The sequence below is a fragment of the Carcharhinus amblyrhynchos genome, chromosome 1 (genome assembly GCF_965287045.1).
Source record: "Carcharhinus amblyrhynchos chromosome 1, sCarAmb.v2.hapA, whole genome shotgun sequence".
NCBI lineage: Eukaryota > Metazoa > Chordata > Chondrichthyes > Carcharhiniformes > Carcharhinidae > Carcharhinus > Carcharhinus amblyrhynchos.
In genome coordinates, this window is record NC_137324.1 from 162349054 (window position 1) to 162369480 (window position 20427).

Genomic DNA, 20427 nt, shown 5'->3' on the forward strand with positions numbered 1-20427 from the left:
GGTTTTATCTTTTTTGCCCAAAAGAGGGATACACAGAATCAGGGTGGACAAAGTTCACATTATCCATAAGCCTGGGACACAATCTTATGAGCGAGGCGGTAAAATTCCAGCATATGTTGCCTCTCCAGGGAATATCAGTGCCGTTGCGAGTGCTGCTGACCAGTTGTATTTGTTGGCAGTAGCTGACCTCTGCGACTGACGGCCATTCCTTATTCCGTTGACCAAATCAACCTTTCCCCCTTGGCTCTCTGCTGTGACGGAGCAGATTCTCTGGCTGCACATGTGTGTCTGCAGCCGTGATGGTGGATCTGGTCACTGATTTTCACCAGATGCAAACAAGGTGACAACTTCGCCGAACAGTTTCCAAATTGGCAAGTGGGCTGACATGTATTAAATATTAGCACTGTGACTGGCTTGCCTACTCTCAACTCTGGCAACATTTCATCAAAGTCTAATGTTTGACCTTCTATTTCCTTTCTATCTCCTTTCTATCTGCTTTGACAAAGGACAGACTCGAAACATCAGCTCTTTTCTCTCCTTACAGATGCTGCCAGACCTGCTGAGATTTCCCAACATTTTCTCTTTTGGTTTCAGATTCCAGCATCCGCAGTAATTTGCTTTTATTTGACTTTCTGCTGTTTCACCTTGATTTTGTCACTCACTACATCTGGCTTTAGTAACTGTTTTAGCTGTTGAAAGGGTAGTTTGAGTGCAGCATAGTATTAATTAATGAACCAGACTTCCTGCATGCTCTGATCAATCCAGTCAATTTTGTGATGATCCCTTTGGCAATTTTCACTGTTGCCTCAGCATGGTAGCACGATATAACAGGATGAGGAAGCCTTGAATCACAATAGTGATTTATTGAACAATAATTACACAGACAAGCTCAGTGCAGATACAGATCTAATGCCACTGACTTTCGGATTCATACTGCAGATTTCACCAGCCAGGACCCATGCCATAACACCTGATACAGTAAGAAGTCTCACATCTCCAGGTTAAAGCCCAACAGGTTTATTTGGTAATAAATGCCACTAGCTTTCGGAATGCTGTTCCTTCATCAGGTGAGTGGAGAGTTCTGATCGCAAGCAGGGCATATAAAGGCACACCCAGTTTACAGAATACTGATTAGAATGCGAGTCTTTGCAGCTAATCTGCTTTCCAAGTCTTAAAGGTGCAGACAATGTGAGTGGAGATAGCCTTAAACATAGGTTAAAGAGATGTGTATTGTCTCCAGACAGGACAGTAAGTGAGATGCTGCAAGTTCAGGCAAGTCATGGGGGTTTGACACCATCGACACCGCAAACTGCCAGCTCCAAGTGGAGAGGATCTCCAAGAAGATCGCGCATGACGACACAGACATCAAGTTTTTATAAAGGTGCAAGAAAGCAAACAAGATACCGAAAGGACTACAGATCACGAACCCACTCAGGTCAACCTATAACACAGACTACGCTGAAAGACTTTGCTGTCGCACCTCTCTCACACTCCTCAACCATCTCATACACCAACTCTACAGCAAACGCTGCATCCTGGAAACCAAGATAGAATTCATATTCTCAACTTGTGCTCAGGACACAGACAAGCTGCGAAACACTGCCAAACAGATGAGACAAAGGAACTACACTATCTACATGCACACCAAGAACAGGAAACTTGAGAAACACGGCATCACCACCAGCAGCAACCAAGCCTCCCCCGGTACCACAATAGAAAACAGTACCACTGCAGGAAAGTCCATTGTCAATTTTTTGGAAGACACGCTTCAACCAGATGAAATCAAAGTTCTCAGCCGAGGGCTCAATTTCTGCCCCACCACCAAAATGGACCCTATCAGTCTCGCAGCAGACACAGAGGAATTCATCAGGCGAATGAGGCTGCGGGAGTTCTTCCACAAACCCCAAGAGGCCAGCAGTGAACACAATGAGACAGCCAACGGACCAGAACAGCCGACAGAGAGATCCACAGTGCAGCAACCGAAGAGGAAAGAGTCCAATTGGACTCCTCTGGAAGGTCGCTGCCCTCAACTTGACATGTATGCCCAAGCCATCAAGAGGTGCGTCAACACCAGATTCATCAAGCGCACTCACAAGACAGTCCCGAACATCACCCAAGCACAACGCAATGCCATCCACACTCTCAAGACCAACCGCAACATTTGTCATCAAACCAGCAGACAAAGGAGGGGCCATCGTCATACTGAACAGAATGGATTACTGCAAAGGAGTGTACCTGAACAACGAGGAACACTACAGACAGTTACCCGCAGATCTGACCAAAGAACACACCCGTCAACTCAACACTCTGATCAAGACCTTTGATCCAGACGTTCAGAGCACCCTCTGCGCTCTCATCCCACGTACTCCCCGCGTTGGGGATTTCTACTGCCTCCCAAAGATACACAAGGCAAACACACCCAGCCATCTCATGGTATTGCGCAATGGGACTCTGTGCGAGAATCTCTCCGGCTACGTCGAGGGCATCCTGAAATCCATTGTACAAAGAACTCCCAGCTTTTGTCGCGAAGCTACGGACTTCCTACAGAAACTCAGCACACATGTAGCAGTTGAATCAGGGGCACTCCTCATCACAATGGATGCCTCAGCGCTCTACACCAGCATCCCCCACAACGATGGCATTGCTGCAACTGCCTCAGTACTCAACGCCAACTACTGCCAGTATCCAAATGCAATTTTACAACTCATCCACTTCATCCTGGACCACAATTTCTTCGCCTTCAACAACCAGTTCTTCATCCAGACACACAGAACAACCATGGGGACCAAATTCACACCTCTATACGCCAACGTCTTCATGCACAGGCTCGAATAAGACTTCTTCACTGCACAGGACCTTCAGCCAATGCTATACTCTAGATTCGTTGATGGCATTTTCTTCCTTTGGACTCATGGTGAACAATCACTGAAACAACTATATGATGATATCAACAAGTTCCACCCCACCATCAGACTCACCATGGACTATTCTCCGAAATCAGTTGCATTCTTGGACATACACATCTCCATTAAGGACAGTCACCTCAGCACCTCACTGTACCGCAAGCCCACAGATAACCTCACAATGCTCCACTTCTCCAGCTTCCACCCTAAACACGTTAAAAAAGCTATCCTCTACAGACAAGCCCTCCTTATACACAGGATCTGCTCAAATGAGAAGGATTGCAACAGATACCTCCAGATGCTGAAAGACGCCCTCATAAGAACAGGATATGGTACTCAATTCATTGATCGACAGTTCTGACGTGCCAAAGCGAAAAACCGCTCCGACCTCCTCAGAAGACAAACATGGAACACGGAGGACAGAGTACACTTTGTCGTCCTGGATTGGAGAAGCTACAACATCTTCTCCAGAGTCTTCAACATATCATTGATGAAGACGAACATCTCTCTAGGGCCATTCCCACCCCCCCACTTCTTGCCTTCAAACAACCGCACAACCTCAAACAGACCATTGTCCGCAGCAAACTACCCAGCCTTCAGGAGAACAGTGACCACAATACCACACAACTCTGCCACAGTAACCTCTGCAAGACATGTCGGATTATTGACATGGATGCCATCATCTCTCATGAGAACACCATCCACCAGGTACACGGCACACACTCTTGCAATTCGGCCAATGTTGTCTACCTGATACGCTGCAGGAAAGGATGTCCTGAGGCATGGTACATTGGGGAGACCATGTAGACGCTACGACAATGGATGAATGAACACCACTCGACAATCATCAGGCAAGACTGTTGTTCCCTTTCTGTTGGTGAACACTTCAGCGGTCACGGGCATTCGGCCACTGATCTTCGGGTAAACGTTCTCCAAGGAGGCCTTAACGGCATATAACAGCGCAGAGTCACTGAGCAGAAACTGATAGCCAAGTTCCGCACACGTGAGGACAGCCTCAACCGGGATCTTGGGTTCATGTCACAATATCTGTAACCCCCGTGACTTGCCTGAACTTGCAACATCTCACTTACTGTCCTGTCTGGAAACAACACACATCTCTTTAACCTATGCTTAATGCTATCGCCACTCACATTGTCTGCATCTTTAAGACCTGAATAGCAGATTAGCTACAAAGGCTTGCATTCTAATCAGTATTCTGTAAACTGTGTGTGCCTTTATATGCCCTGCTTACGATCAGAACTCTCCACTCATCTGACGAAGGAACAGTGTTCCGAAAGCTAGTGGCATTTATTACCAAATAAACCTGTTGGACTTTAACTTGGTGTTGAGAGATTTCTTACTGTGTTTACCCCAGTCCAACGCCAGTATCTCCACATCATAACACCTGATAGGCAGAGGTTTGCACGCTCCATTCCAATAGGTTTGGGGAGGGTCATGTGACCCGCAATCGGCGCTTAAAGGGACCATGCTGTCGCAACCAGAATTTTGAAAAAAACAGTTTAGCTTAATAAGGGCAAGATAAAGGAATACTATATTATAATCATTCAGAAAGGGATAGCTTAACTCCTAGAATGGTGATGCTTTTACTATTTTGGTCACATGGACAATTGGGTACATATATAGAATCATAGAACTATAAATATGTAACCACATTATAAAAGGCAGTCATTTACTATTCTTTGTAAAACCAATTCACTTGATATTTCAAATTTCATGCGATGTGAAATGATATTCTAATATATTCAGAGATTGGAATGAGCGTGTAAGGAAGCATGGGATAAGTCTCTAGTTAAATACATCTACTGTTCGTTTCCTGGACACAGGAAAGCTGACCTCAATCACACAGCAAATGGTAAACATTTTTGAAGGAACGGTCAGTTATAACTTGACCACGAGAGCTGAAATAATTTCTTTGCAAGGGGGTTGACAAAAAACCAAAAGTACCAACAGGAATAGGAATCTGTTCATCCAAAGCAAAGAATAAACAGATTTTGTTTACTGTCTGCAGCTCTGTCGCCTATGTTTATATAAACCGCTAACCATGCAAAAGGAGAAAGCTAATTCCAAGCGAATGACAATGGTTGCCAAGGTAACAAAAGGACAAAGACAATCTTAATCATGGCCAGTGATTCACTCTACCCAGTAATCGTTACGTACAAATCTATGTGATGTTTCCCATAGGACCGAGATTGATATGAGGAATTAGCATTGGTGCTCGGCAGATGGGCAAGTTTTCTAGCTTTGCCATTGAAGAGTCTCTGAACTGAAATAGGTAACACAGTCAGATTAGCTCCAGCCTACAGTACCATCGTCCCTACAATCGTTGCCAGTGAAGGCAACTGGAGTTGTTTTGTTCAGAGAAGCAGCTACTCTTGCAAGGGTCATGTGGCCAGTAGTCAGAGATGACCACATTTACAGCCAGTTTATGTTCAATCCTTCTGCCAAGGAATCCGAGCACCATAAGCATGAGTTGACGCAATTATGGTTTGCTTAATGATGGAGTGCATTACCTTGTGCCTACTTGTCTTGTATGTCGTGCTGGCATGTGTAGTCTAGTAAAAAGTCTCACAACACCAGGTTGAAGTCCAACAGGTTTATTTGTAGCAAATGCCACTAGCTTTCGGAACTGGCTGTTCCTTTGTCAGGTGGGTGGGGCACTTTACACAGTTGAGAGATGGGGAAACAAGGGCAGTGAAGGTCTCGGATTTCCTCTTGAGGCCTGAAGGAGGAATTCTGCTCTACCGAGAAGCCCGTTAACAAATCTCAAACTTTCCAGCAGCATGGAGGCACGGCAGTTAGCACTTTGCCCCACAGCACCAGAGACCCAGGTTCAATTCCTGGCTTGGGTCGCTATCAGTGCATTGTCTCCATGTTCTCCCCATGTCTGCATGGGTTTCCTCTGGGTGCTCCAGTTTCCTCCCACAGTCCGAAAGACATGCTGATTAGGTGAATTGGCTGTGCTAAATTCTCCCTCAGTGTACCCGAACAGGCACTGGAGTGTGGCAGCTCAGGGGTTTTCACAATAACTTCATTGCAGCGTTAATGTAGGCCTACTTGAGACACTAATAAATAAACTTTAAATTAACTCTTCTGAAAACGCTTCCAGCAGGTTTCACTGCTTGTTCCAAGATTGTGCATGACCCGGAGGTAGAAATCATTGCGGGGTCTTAATTATATAATAGAACAGCGACATATTAATGAGACCCACATTTGCCGGTGGTGACCAACTCCAGTGCCTCTCAAAATCTAGGAGCTAAAATTCTTTCTGCCTGACAACCACATAGCAAGAATGTAGCAGTAAGTACACCATCACTACATTAACCTCAGCTGCCCCTTTTCCATTGGAGGGAGGGGCGCAGTAGGGGCTAAGAACCTGGTGTTTTGCTACATTTTCCTTGCTAGTCAATGGATATGGGTGCACTTAGGATGATCATCTCTTCATTTCCAACAAACTGGGCCCTAACACTGTATGAAACTTCCAAAGTAGACAAGGCACAGTGTTGAAATGAACCAACTCTGATTCATTGCTAAATAGCACTGTTTCCCCATCAATGTCCATATTTCATCCTGCAATGTACTTAAAAGCTTTACATAAAAAGCTGGGCGGAGAAATGTAATGATGCACTTTCACACACTTCATTAATGAACACAAAAGATATTTATTTATAAAAATTGTACTGCAGTCTTGTGGCTATAGCCAATTCCCCACAGTCTCTTTGCCCAGGAGTCTCTCTCACCATGGGGTGATTTCACACTCTGGGTCCCAATCGGTTACATAAGCTGTGCTTTCCTTAAAGCAACAATCACTACACCCCCCTCCTTTAAGTACTTTATACAATCTCCAAAAACTATTTCACTCAGGAGTAATTTTTAACTAAACATTATGTACATTATTTCAACAATCATAAATTGAGTCTTTGAGGAGGTTTCCTATATCTTGAATAGTCTGATTACATTGTCTGATATCCTTCCTCACATGAACTACAATAATGGGTACTTCTTGTGGTGAAGGGGTTCATCACTATTTGCTTCCCTGAAGACATCATAGAATCCCTACAGTGCAGAAGAAGGTATTTGGCCCATCAAGTCTGCACCGAGAATCCCACCCAAGCCCTTTCCCCTTAACCCCATCTATTTACCCTTCCATTCTCCCAAACACTAATGAGCAATTTAGCACAATCAATCAGCTTAGCCTACACCTGTTTGGAGTGTGGGAGGAAACCGGAGCACCCAGAGGAAGCCCACGTTGACATAGGGAGAATGTGCAAACTCCATACAGATAGTGACCCAAGGCCAGAATGGAACCTGGATCCCTGGCGCTGTGAGGTAGAAGTGCTAACCACTCTGCCACTCTATCGCCCTATCAGTTATGTCAATAACAGGTCGAACAGGTACTTTGGTGCTTATGGGTCTGAAAACGTTTCTTGATGGCAACATTGGCTGCTGGAGCATCTCTCTACTCCTTAAGTAATCCACATGTTTATGAACAACTTAATACGAAAGGGGTTCACTTTTAGAGACAATCATCCCATGCATCCAGCTTGATCCACTACTGAAATTTCTCATGTATATGGCTTCATTTACCATCAATGGTTGGGCTATATGTGATGTGAATCATGGTCTGCTTGCTGACTTCTACCCTCTACACAAGGCTTATTCTCATTCTGAGGCAATGGAGGGGAGGTATTTTTCAGACTTATAGCTCTTGACAAGTATTGCAATGGTCCAGGGAATCACGAGTAGGCCACAAAGTGGGCTCCATGCCAGTCACCAAATCCATTCTGAACCTTCCAGGTGGTACCACCTCCCGGTTCCTGGCCAAAGCAAACAATAAATATTCAAATGCCCTCTTTTGCATCTCATTAATGGGCTATGATGCTGTTCAATGGTCTCCCAAGTTCCTCCCGCCCCCCCAGCCAGAAGTCACATCATCGGGACTCAGTACAGGTCCTGAAGTGCGGAGACCTGGCCGATGGAGCACCAAGGAGGACATGGGCTCGCCATGATGGGAATGTTAGTGATGCCTGAGGGTTCAAGCACCCGGAGGTGGCTGCCAGGTGATGGTGGGGGAGAGGGTTTCAAGTGAGGTGGGAACTCTGGAATGGCCTTGGTTTATTGGGGGAGGGAGAAGGGGCTGCACATCAGCCAGGCATGAATGGAAAGGTCGCCTGTTCCTTGTGTGGCCACACTGTAGTTTGGATTTTGATGATGTCCAGTGAGGAATCACCCAGCCCAAAGGGAATGGGCAGGTCTGAGGGAGCAGGAGCAATGTATGTGACCTGTCACCTCACTCTTGGAGGAAGCAGCTCCTGCAAGCTGCAATGGAGAAGGTCCATCAGCCTTCAAACACAATGTGACTCAGGGGTAAGGAAGGATCTGAGAGCAGCAGGGTGTTTGATGATGCTGAAAAGCTCTCTCTTTCTACCTCTCCCTCCTGTTCTCTATATTCCCCACAGAGAAAAGATGAACCTTGTCTTGTAGGCAGGCCAAGCAAGTCCTCATGGTCCTATCTGATGCGCAGACAGATAGGCATTGGTGACATCACCAGGGCCATCCCATACCTGATCCATCACCATGGCAACCAGACCCTGAGCATCAGGGGTCTGTTGCAGAATCTCGGGTACCAGTCACCCAACAGGCAATGGATGGGGATATGAAGGCAGCCCTTCTCTAGGCCATGGCTAAATAGGAAGCGCTGGTCTTTTACCAACATATCAAACAACATGAGCCATGGAAGACAGGGTGGCACAGTGGTACAGTGGTTAGCGCTACTGCCTCATAGCACCAGGGTCCCAGGTTCAATTCCGGCCTCGGGTCACTAACTGTGCGGAGTTTGGAGTTTGCACATTCTCCCCACTTCTGCATGGGTTTCCTCTAGGTGCCCCGGTTTCCTTCCACAGTTCAAAGATGTGCTGGGTTGGCTGATTGGTCAATATAGCATGGCCATAGTGTCAGGGGGATTAGAAGGGTAAATGTGTAAAGCCATGGGAATAGGGCCTGCGTGAGGTTGTGATCGGTACAGACTCAATGGGCCAAATGGCCTCCTTCCATATTGTATGGATTCTAAGACTGTGCCTTCGAAGGGAGGCAGTGTAGCATCTATGCTTGGTTTTGGCTCACCTGGCACCTAAAGGAAGATGTGTGGATTGTAATGATGAAGTTGCTGTTTTATGTTTGTTGCTGAAAAGTTTCATTCAGGAGGTTTCAAGAATCTGATTGCTAAGCTGCTCCTGTATAAAATAATCTTCATATTGACAAAGAGCTGCCAAAAAAGCTTACTAAGACAACAGTAAATAACAGAAAATATAAATCAGGGACTGATATTTTTTAAATTAATTCGTGGGACACGGACATCACTGGTGGGCTAGCATTTATTACCCATCTCTGGTTACCTTGGAAGGAATTGAGAGTCAACCACATCACTGTGGCCCTGGAATCACATGTAGGCCAAACCAGGCAAGGACGGCTATTAGTGAACCAGATGGGTTTTTCCGACAATCGGCAATGCTTTCATGGTCATCAGTAGATTCTTAATTCCGAATTTTTTTTATTGAATTCAAAGTCCTACCATCCACTGTGGTGGGATTCGAATCCAGGTCCCCAGAATATCAGCTGAGTTTCTGGATTAATAGGCTAACGATAATTCCACTGGACCATCTCCTCCCTAGTGTTGCCGCAGTTCTCAGTTCTTCCAGAAATAAATTCAAGTATACGATTTTAACAAGTCCAGAATAATTCCCGTCCCTCAGCCTGTGTCTAAATATAATGCATGATCGGGTGTTACAGCAACAACTCTGCAGACACTGGTGAACTGGCTCAAGGACAATTAGTTACACAGATAGAGGAGGTCTGTAGTTTGAGTGGAGGGAGGGGGAAGACAAAAAAGGGAAGAGTGAGTGAGAGACCAATATTGAAATTGAGGAATTAAGCTACATTTTGATTCTTTAAGTTACTTATTTTCTCACTCCATATATCAGTAATAAAAAATAAACATGCAGAATGATACATTGAACGTGACTCATGTTGCAGCATCAGACCAAGTCAAATATGGAAAACTTAAATTAATTTTACTTTTTTTTAATTAAAAAAATAGCCTAACTTAATTGCAAAGCCCGATTCCACGTCCTTTCACCCCTGTCATGGAGATTTCAAATTAAAAATCAAAATATGTCAAGAGCAAATGCAATCATGTTCTCCAGCAGACATTTCCACAGTCTCCAGCATGTGTTTGGAGCTTGCACTCATGCAGGGTTTGCTAATTATTCTGCTACATTAATTCTGCAACGCAAGTTGTTGCCTCCATGGCTGGATTGACTGGCACCACAGGAGCAATGTCACTGCAATTTGTAAAACACAAATGTGAGGATCTCCATCCTGACCTTGAACAGGATCGATGACATTATCTTATAAAAAGCATTGCACTAACTGGTAGCAATTTGTCGGATTTTGTTTTGTTCCCCCCCGCCTCCATCCACTTCCTAAAATTCGAAACCAAGGTAACTGCTTGAGGCAACTGTGAAGATGTGTAGGTTTGAGATTTTGTGTTTACAATCAATGATTGCAGGGCAATTGTATGGAAGTTACCGATCCCTGCTGAAGCCAGCAAACTAACACTGTTTAAAATTCATTTATTAAGTAGGCTTACATCAACACTGCAATGAAGTTACTGTGAAAATTCCCTAGTGCACAATCCGGTGTCAGTTCGGGTGCACTGAGGGAGAATTTAGTATGGCCAATACACCTAACCAGCACGTCTTTGGAGTGTGGGAGGAAACCGGAGTACCTGGAGGAAATCCACGCAGGATGTCACAGTGGTTAGCACTGCTGCCTCACTGCGCCAGGGACCCAGGTTCGATTCCGGCCTCAGGTCACTATCTGTGTGGAGTTTTCCCTGTGCCTGTGTGGGTTTCCTTCGGATGCTCCGGTTTTGTCCCACACTCCAAAGATGTGCAGGTTAGGTTGATTGTCCATGCTAAATTGCCCCTTCATGTCAGGGAGGTTAGGAAACTAAATATGAGAGGTTACAGGGATGAGACCCGGGTGGAATTGTTGTCAGTGCAGGCTCGATGGGCCGAATGGCTTCTTCTGCATTGTGCATTTTATCTATGATTCTGTAATTGGAAACTTAGAAAGGGCTTTTCCCATTATTAAGAGGGCTAGCTCGTCATTGCTCCTGCCTCAACTCCACATGAAATCCAGCCAAGGGACATGATTTCCACAAGTTCCACAAATGATATTTTATGCCCCATAATGTAATCACTACTACAAACAATGAAACTGCCTGCACCAAATTATGAATCCTCCAATATATTTAAAGCCACAGGCATCCAATGATTTTCTGCAGAGTAGGGGAAGATTGGGGCCTGAAGCAGCAGATCTATTTGAATGAGATGGTGCCACATTTATTTTGTAGATGATCCTTTAACTTGTTCCAAAACCCTGCAGCCAAGTAAACTGTGGGTTAGTGACAGTAATGAGTAAAAAAATCCATTCAAGCCCAATGCCCGACATAGGCATTCAACATTATTATTATTGTTTGTCACTGCTGGAGATCGGGACGCTCCTGGACGAGGGGTGGTTTTTGGGGGGGGGGGGGGGGGGGGGGGGCGGTGGAGTGGTTAGTAGGAGGGTAGGGCTGGCCTGGGAATGCTTGTGAGAGCTGCAATCTGGCCATAGGGCCATGAGTCTTTGGAACTCTCTTCCCCAAAAGATGGTGGAAGCAGAGTTTCTAGGTAGAATTTACGCAAAATTGCACTGAGTGCTGGAGTAGGCGAGAAGAGCTATGTCAAACTCATTGGTTTTACAGGATTGTGTCCTTTGATTATCCTTAAGGCAGAGCTTGATAGATTATTGACAGGCAAGGTGGTGAAAGGTTACTACAGGTAGGTAGGAATGTGGGGTTGAAGTTTCAGTCAGATCAACCATGGTCTTATTGAACGGCGGAGCAGCTCGAGGGGCTGAGTGGCCTTCTCCTGCTCCAAATTTATATGTTGTATAAAATGATGCACAGACACAGAGTGCGTTTCATTGCTGCAAACACTAATATAGCTAAATTTCATCATCATTACCGGCGCATAGTGTCTTTGCATTCACACTGTGTCAACACATAAATTCATTTGCCTACATAGGAACAATGGATACACTTCAATAATAATTCATTTGTTGCAAGCTGCTTTGGAAGGCTCTGAGGAACTGAAAGGCACCACACAATGCGGTAAACGTATTTTTTTCTTTTCTAACTTGTAGCTGACAGGTTATGAGAAATACTGGGAAAGGTTTTCCCAGCCAAGGGGAGGTAGGTTAATGTGCAAGTAGAGAGTTAAGTACATTAAGTATGTTGAGTATTCCATATAAGTTTGGTGGATTGGCCACGCTAAGTTGTCCCTTAGTGTCCAAAGATGTGTAGGTTAGGGGGATTAGTGGGGCAAATACATTGGGTTACGGGGATAGGGACTGAGTGGGATGCTCTGTCAGGGAATCAGTGCCGAATTGATGGGCCAAATGGCCTCCTTCTGCACCGTAGGGATTCTGCGATCCTATGGTATAGTTAATCGGGTTCCTGACCTGCAAATGGTCCTGCCACTCCATCAAGGACGAAGTGCAGAAATAAGTGCGGCAGATTCCACCCACTGTCATACTGACTTGGGTTTGATTATGTTCCAGTGAACCCATGGCTCCAGTATAGTGCACCACAGAATGACTGAACAGGGTCTGCACCATCAGTCATCGGCAAAATTGATACTTTTCACACCGCCAGTATAATACAAGGATTGTACCTTTGCCGGAATTCACATGCCGACAGAAGAACTTCCAAAGCATGAATAAACAAAAGGAAGAATATTTGCTGCGGTTGCTATGTAAAGTGATGACACCCGCGCCTACCCCCAATTAGTATCTGTAACAATTTTATAAACAGGTTCCTCAATACAAAATGTGTCACAATCACAGGTTAAGTTGCTGAAAGAATGTTTCTCTACCCAATATTGCCTTTTCACAGGGCTGTACATCAGTGCAAACAATGATCATTCATCAGGTCATTGGCAGAGTGGTTAGCACCACTGCTTCAGTGCCAGAGACCCAGGTTCAATTCTGGCCTTGAGTGACTGTGTGGAGTTTGCACGTTCTCCACGTGTTTGCATCGGGTACTCTGGTTTCCTCCCACAGTCCAAAGATACGCAGGTCAGATGGATTGGACATGTTAAATTGACCCTTGGCGTCCACAGATGTGTAGGTTAGGGGGATTAGTGGGGCAAATACGTGAGGTTGCGCGGTTATAGTGGGAGAGAGGGCCTGGGTAAGATGCTCTGTCGGAGAGTAGAGCAGGCTCGATGGGCTGAATGGCCTCCTTCTACACTGTAGGGATGCTATGATTCTATCCTATGATCAGGAAGGTATTGTTTGATTTCTTCAGCAACTAAGAAAAGGATTTGCAAGATGGTGAAAAAAAATGTATATTTTCTCACAAACACATTCCCTCAATACCATAAATATTGTCTGAAATGTGTGCATACTTTTCTTTCAAAGAGGATTTCATTTCCTGATGGACAATAATCTCAATCAATAGAGTATAAACATTAGCTGTGTTGAAACAAGACAAAATTTCATTACATTTGATTCAGCAAAACCTTTCTTTCCACAACTCAATCTATTTAAATTTGATCTCTTTTTTTGGGTGACCACTGTGCGATAGCAAGATTCGACTCTGATGAATTCACTGAGAGAGCATTTTGCAATCAAAATCTGCTATGGATGTATGATACTGACATCCTTTCCACAAAGTTCAAAGGAAGTAGTTGAATTTACATATTAACATACATCCCCAAGGATTCCCAAAGCTCCTTCTAAAAGAAAGGAATGCATTTCTAAAAGTCAGCAGCCCATAGCACAAAACTATGCTTCAAAAATAGAAGATAAACAAATGATTTGATAGTCTGTTTTAGGTGGTGTCGGTTAATGGAGAAGTGTGAGTTAATATTCCAGCAGAACTCCTCGCTCCTCTTTGATTCAGGTTCACTGAATCTTTTAAACCTAGCTCCACAAACAAAGAAAACGCAGGCCTCATCCACAATGATATGAGGCACGGTCTTGGCAATGCACTGGATGGCATGGTGGCACAGTGGTTAGCACTGCTGCCTCACAGTGCCAGGGACCCAGGTTCGATTCCCGGCTTGGATCACTGTCTGTGCAGGGTCTGCAAGTTCTCCCTCACATCTGAATCATAGAAACTACAGTGCAGAAAAGAAGGTCTTTTGGAGTCTCTGCTGGGTGCAATGCCATCAGCAGCCATCACTTCCCCTGGCACTGATGGCAACGAGCAGCTGGCAGCCTCTGATTGGGTATCAGCTCTCAGCAGGTAGGACTAGCTGCGCTGAGGACCCCAGGGGAAGCCTGGGAGTGGCCACTGATGTGCCTGAAAAGTATTGGATTGTGTAGGACTTTCCCATGGAACTGGATGAGGGCTTCCCATTGGATCTTTGACCAGTGGGCAAGAAACCCCCCAGCCCCACAAGATTCAGCCCCCAGAATTTTTATGTTTAATTAGGTTGGTTAACTTGTGCACTCTTCTTTCCAAGATCTGAGAATGGCTTAAACATGGCTATACCAAGAAAGTGATCATGAACAGGGATGTGCATGAATATGATACAATGGTATTTTCAGCAGGTGAGCACATATCTTTTAAAACAGGCAAGAGTGAGCATGAGAAAAAAACACTTTGCTGAAATGTGCTGATGAAGGATGGAAGCTGCTCCCCATTTAGAGAATGACGCTCAGGAACACTCGATAGAAAAACACAACTTTTATTGTGGTGTGTCCTGTCTCATGCCTTCCACCTCTCTGTTTCCTGCTCCATATCACATTGCATCACTTCCTTACATTCCTGATTGCAGTAAGGCTCTATGGAAAGCCAAAGGGACAAATATATAACAGGGCCTCCCCCCCATCCCCAAAGTGGCTTTTAAAGTACCCAATAACATAAGCTGAGATGGAGACTATAAGACCATAAGACATTGGAGCAGAATTAGGCCACTCAGCCCATCGTGTCTGCTCCACCATTAAATCGTGGCTGATTTTTTTCTCATCCCCATTCTCCTGCCTTTCCCCCATAAAGCCTGATTCCCTTATCAATCAAGAACCTATTTGTCTCTGTCTTAAAGACACTTAATGACATGGCCTCCACAGCCCTCTGCAGCAAAGAGTTCCACGGATTCACCACTCTCTGGCTGAAGAAATTCTTCTTCATCTCTGTTTTAAAGGATTGTCCCTTTAGCCTGAGGTTGTGCCCTCTGATTCTAGTTTTTCCTATTAGTGGAAACATCCTCTCCACTTCCACTCTATCCAGGCCTCACAGTATCCTTTAAGTTTCAATAAGATTCCCCCTCATCCTTCTAAACCCCAACGAATACAGACCCAGAATCCTCAACCGTTTCTCATGCAACCAGCTCTTCATCCCAGGGATCATTCTTGTGAACCTCCTCGGGACCCTTTCCAAGGCCAGCACTTCCTTAGATATGGTGTCCAAAACTGCTCACAGTACACCAAATGGGGTCTGACCAGGGCCTTATACAGCCTCAGAAGTAGAGACTGTGGTTGTACGAACTTTGGAAAATACAGAGAGCAACAACTTGCATAAGCAGAACAGAAACAGCCAAGAAATAGGTTTGCATGAGATGTTATTAAAGTTTGTTTGTTATTGTTACAAGTAGGCTGATGTTAACACTGCAATGAAGTCACTGTGAAAATCCCCTAGTTGCCACATTCCAGCGCCTATTTGGGTACACTGAGGGAGAATTAGCATAGCCAATGCATCTAACCAGCATGCCTTTTGGACTGTGGGAAGAAACCAGAACATCCAGAGGAAACCCATGCAGACACAGGCAGAACATGCAGACTCCACACAGACAATGACCCAAGCCAGGAATCGAACCCGGGTCCCTGGAGCTGTGAGGCAGCTGTTCTAACCACTATGCCACAGTGCCACCCAATGACAAGCAGCAGAAACATGGGTTGAAGTGCCCTAACACAACTCACCTCAAGTTAGAGTGTGAGCTGGGTCTAGTTGTCATGTTATCACAGTATGGATAAAGTGTACGTACTGAGCACTGAGGACAAAAAGGGTCAAACAAAGTCCTCTTTCTAAAATGCAAAGAAGTACTGAGTAATGTCTCACTTTATTAACTGTAGGGATTATGGATATATCCCAAAAGTAAACTTGCTCTACTGCACCAAGAAATAGATTAGTTCGAGTGACACACATCAAGATAACCCTGACCTGCTTGTAGGTTGCCTGTTAATAAAATGTTGGCAGTGCATGAATCTTGACCAGTAGGTATTTAGGAATATTAATAACCGCTGTGCCCACAAGGTTATACAGTTTGCATAAGGCTGTCAAAGTATCACCCCATGCCACAGGCAGTTACTAATCCTCTTCATCCACAGCGAGAACACAAAGCTACTCTCCATACATTTCAAGGTCGCTGCCCTTTTTGATTGGCAGTTTGCAGAGTTGGCCCAAAATGACTGGCAGGGGCATGCTGCAGGGCACCTGCAGGGCACTCAAAACCTGAAGTGACTATTTTAAGATCACAAAGATTGTGTTTATATTTAAAGGCTTCATTTTCTTACCTGTGCTATATATATATATATATAATATATGCCCAGTGAACAGCTATGGCTGGTGTTATTGTCTAGGTTTACAAAGCCAAGTTGAACCTATAGAGCCATAGATTGAAACAGGTTTAACACAGCGACTGGGCTCCCTGGGGAACCAGTCACTGAATCCGTGACGAGACTGCGGAAATTGACAGAACACTGAGTACGGGTCAGCACTTCTGGATTTTAGGGGTGGCATGGTGGCACAGTGGTTAGCATTGCTGCCTCACAGTGCCAGTTCAATTCCGGCCTCGGGTCACTGTTTGTGTGGTGTTCGTACATTCTCCACGTGTCTGCGTGGCTTTCCTCCGGGTGCTCCAGTTTCCTCTCACAGTCTAAAGACGGTGGATTATGTTGATTGGCTAAAGTTACCTGAGTATCTGGGGGATTAGGAGGATAAATATGTGGGGTTACGGGAATAGGGCCTTGGTGGGAATATGGTCGGTGCAGACTCAATGGGATGAATGGCCTCCTTCTACACTGCAGGATTCTATGATTCTATGAACTTTTAATGAATTGGTTAGTATGTGGAATTAATAACATTGCAATCGGAAGGAAGCTACTCACTGAATCCAATCCTGGACCCCCAAGAAAGCATTGAAGTGGTCCTTTCTCACAAAACATGGAAAAAGGGGTCCAGGAGCCTCTTGGGCCCATAGATGGTACCACCCACAGTTTTGGGTGACCGCAGAACCAAGTCCCCAGTGAAAAATGCTCATGTCTCCCATTTCTGCCAAGACTGGACGATTGGAGTCGGAGGTCTAGACATTCCAGCGCTAGACAGGACGTCTCTCCATGATATATTTGGGACAGCACGGTGGCACAGTGGTTAGCACTGCTGCCTCGCAGTGCCAGGGACCTAGATTTGATTCCTGATTTGGGGTCACTGTCTGTGCAGAGTTTGCACGTTCTCCCTGTGTTTGTGTGGGTTTCTTCCAGGTGCTCCAGCTTCCTCCAATAGTCCAAAGATGTGCAGGTTAGGTGGATTGGCCACGCTAAATTGCCCCTTAGTGTCAGAGGGGCTGGCTAGGGTAAATGACTGGGGCTATGGGGATAGGGGCTGGATGGGATTGTGGTTGGTGCGGACTTGATGGGCTGAATGGCTTCCTTCTGCACTGTAGGGATTTAATGATTCTACGTGCTTGCTCCTCACTGTACAGTGAGGAACAAGCACATCTGTGCTGCCCTTGTAGTCACAGGGTCCATCCCAGACAAGGCTACTGAAACAGACAAAACATGTACCACCCAGGCTGAAGGGCAAAGCCACCTCAGGGCAGGAATTTACAAATAAACCAGCCCGAAGATGAAGAATTGATGCAGATTAATTGCATTGCTACGTCCAAAGTGGCTCCAATCAAGATTAAACTCCAGGCAAATGATCACGCAGACATGGAGGTCAACACAAGAGCCTCTGAATCTATTACTGGGGAGCAAACATTTAGGCAACTCTGACTGAGCATTTGGCCTTTAAGTCTAGATTGGCCACGTACACTGGGGAGCCCTCACCTATTACTGGGACCACTGTATCCTCAGTTACGCACAGGCAACTGACAGCCCAACTCCCCTAACTGTGGTGCAAGGACCAGAACCCAGCCTTTTGGGAAGGGAATGGCTATAGACAATCCGCTTGGATTAGCAACAGATCTTTAAAAATGGATATTGGCAATTTATACAAAGTTATTGGGAAGTATGCCAAAATGTTCCAAGAAGGCATGAGGAAGATTAGAGGTACTAGGACCAAGAACCCAGAAGCCCAAACTAAATACTTCAAGCCACAACTGATCCCCTATGCCCGATGTGTCAAAGTAGAGACCACATTGAAACTTCTTGAGGCATGATACGCCTCGTAGAATCTGTTGGATGGGCCGCGTCGGTACTGCCAGTTTTAAAACCTGACAATTTGGTCTGTCTCTTTGGGAATTATAGGCCGACGGCCAACAGAGCCTCCTGCTTAAACAGATACCCAATGCCATACATCAAAACTTGTATGAAAAGATGTCTGGGTGAGGGGGGTGGGGGGAGTTACATATTTTCCAAATTAGACTCGATCCATGCTTCCTTCTAACTGGAGCTTGAGATGTCATCCAGGAAGTGTTGCTATAAATACTCACAAAGGACTGCATGAGTATACTTGTTTGCCCTTTGAGGTGTCTTGGGCTTGCGCCATTTTTCAAAGGTGATGGAGAACGTCCTTCAAGTGGTGCCCAGATTGACACTCTATCTGGATGGCATTTGAATCTAAGGAGCTAATGGAAAGAAATGTTTGGAGTGTTTGGAGGCGATCTCGTGGCTTTTTTTGATGATGGTTTCCGATTAAAAAGGGAAAAATCTGCGATCCAGGGAAACAAGGTAATGTATCTCAGGTACAGAGCTGACAAGTGTGGATTACACCCTGTCAAAGGGAAGGTGAATGCCATAAAAGAGACACGGTGGGGGGGGGTTGGTTTACAGCCTTGCTCAGGTGAGATCGGAAACTCCTGCCTGAGGTCAACAGGGATTTCACTTATCAGACGCTCGCCTGCTCTGATTCTGTGGCAGGCGAGGTGATAGAGTTCCGGCCTCTGACTCTAAGGAGCACAACACAGTTGAAGTCTCATAAATAACTGTGGAAACTTCATACTGAACTTGTTGACCCTGCTATCATCCCTCCCCATATTGTTAAAAAATAAACCAACTTCCCCTGTGGATAGGGGCAGTATTATCGCACCATTGGGATGATGGAATAAAACATCCAATGGCGTATGCATGACAAACCCTGGAGGATACAGAGAGGAAGAATGTCCAGATCGATAAAGCAGGTTTGGCCATGGTGTTCGAGGTGGAAAAGTTTCAATAGAACTTCTACAGTCAGCATTATGTCACAGTAACCGATCACAAATCTCTATTGGGCCTCTTCAAGGAAGAGGAGGTGCTGCCTCCTGTTGCCTCAGCCCAGATCCAACATTGGGCACCGCAACTGGGTGGCTATAAATATACCTTAGAACATCATCCTTGGAGACATATAGCCAACGCAAATGCCTTGAGCCACCTGCATTGACAACTCACTTCAGAGCTTTGGGAGATCCAGCTTTCATATCAAAACCTTGCTTAATTGTAGCCATTTCTGTGCAATGCTTTAGAAATGGATGGACCTGCCACCCTCATCGAAGGGTACATCACTCACCTCTTAAGTGCGGGTAGGCACAATTGCCGTGGCACTGTAGTTTCCTCCAGGTGCTTGAATAAAAGCTGTGGCATAAATATTTACAGTTCACGTCATCATTTGAATAGTCACAGGCAGAACAGTTGAAGTGACTGAAAGTTGGGGTCAACATTGCACAGATTATTAGTCAGTGCTGTCCCGGTAAATCTGAACTTCTGTGAATACCACTCCTCTGACAAGCCCAAGCAATTCATCAACTGGTGAAACATGTACCTTGAGTGAAGCATTCCTACATCTTTCGAGTCTACAGCAAGACAGCCATTAATCATCCATAAATCATATTGAAATGGCTGCTGAGAATGCAGCAAGTGCTAGGATAACATTAGCAAAGCCTGGTTCTGATAAGGTCTGTGACAGGCATGAAGTGCAGATTCCAAAACATGAACGTGAGGGCCTGACTTGAAAATAGTGCGGAGAATATGGTGAAGGCACTCACGCAGTAAACTGGTGGCTACGAATACGTTATAATTGGAGAAATAGTCTGATTCATGGAAGCGTCGAAAATAGAAGCAGGGGAAGGCCATTTGGCCCTTTGCGCCTGCTCTGCCATTCGTTATAATTAAGGCTGATCAAGCTACTACTAAAAATAAAACTAAACACAGGACTTTTCTATGAAGCAGAGTTGTCCCTGGTCACATGACATGCCCTGTC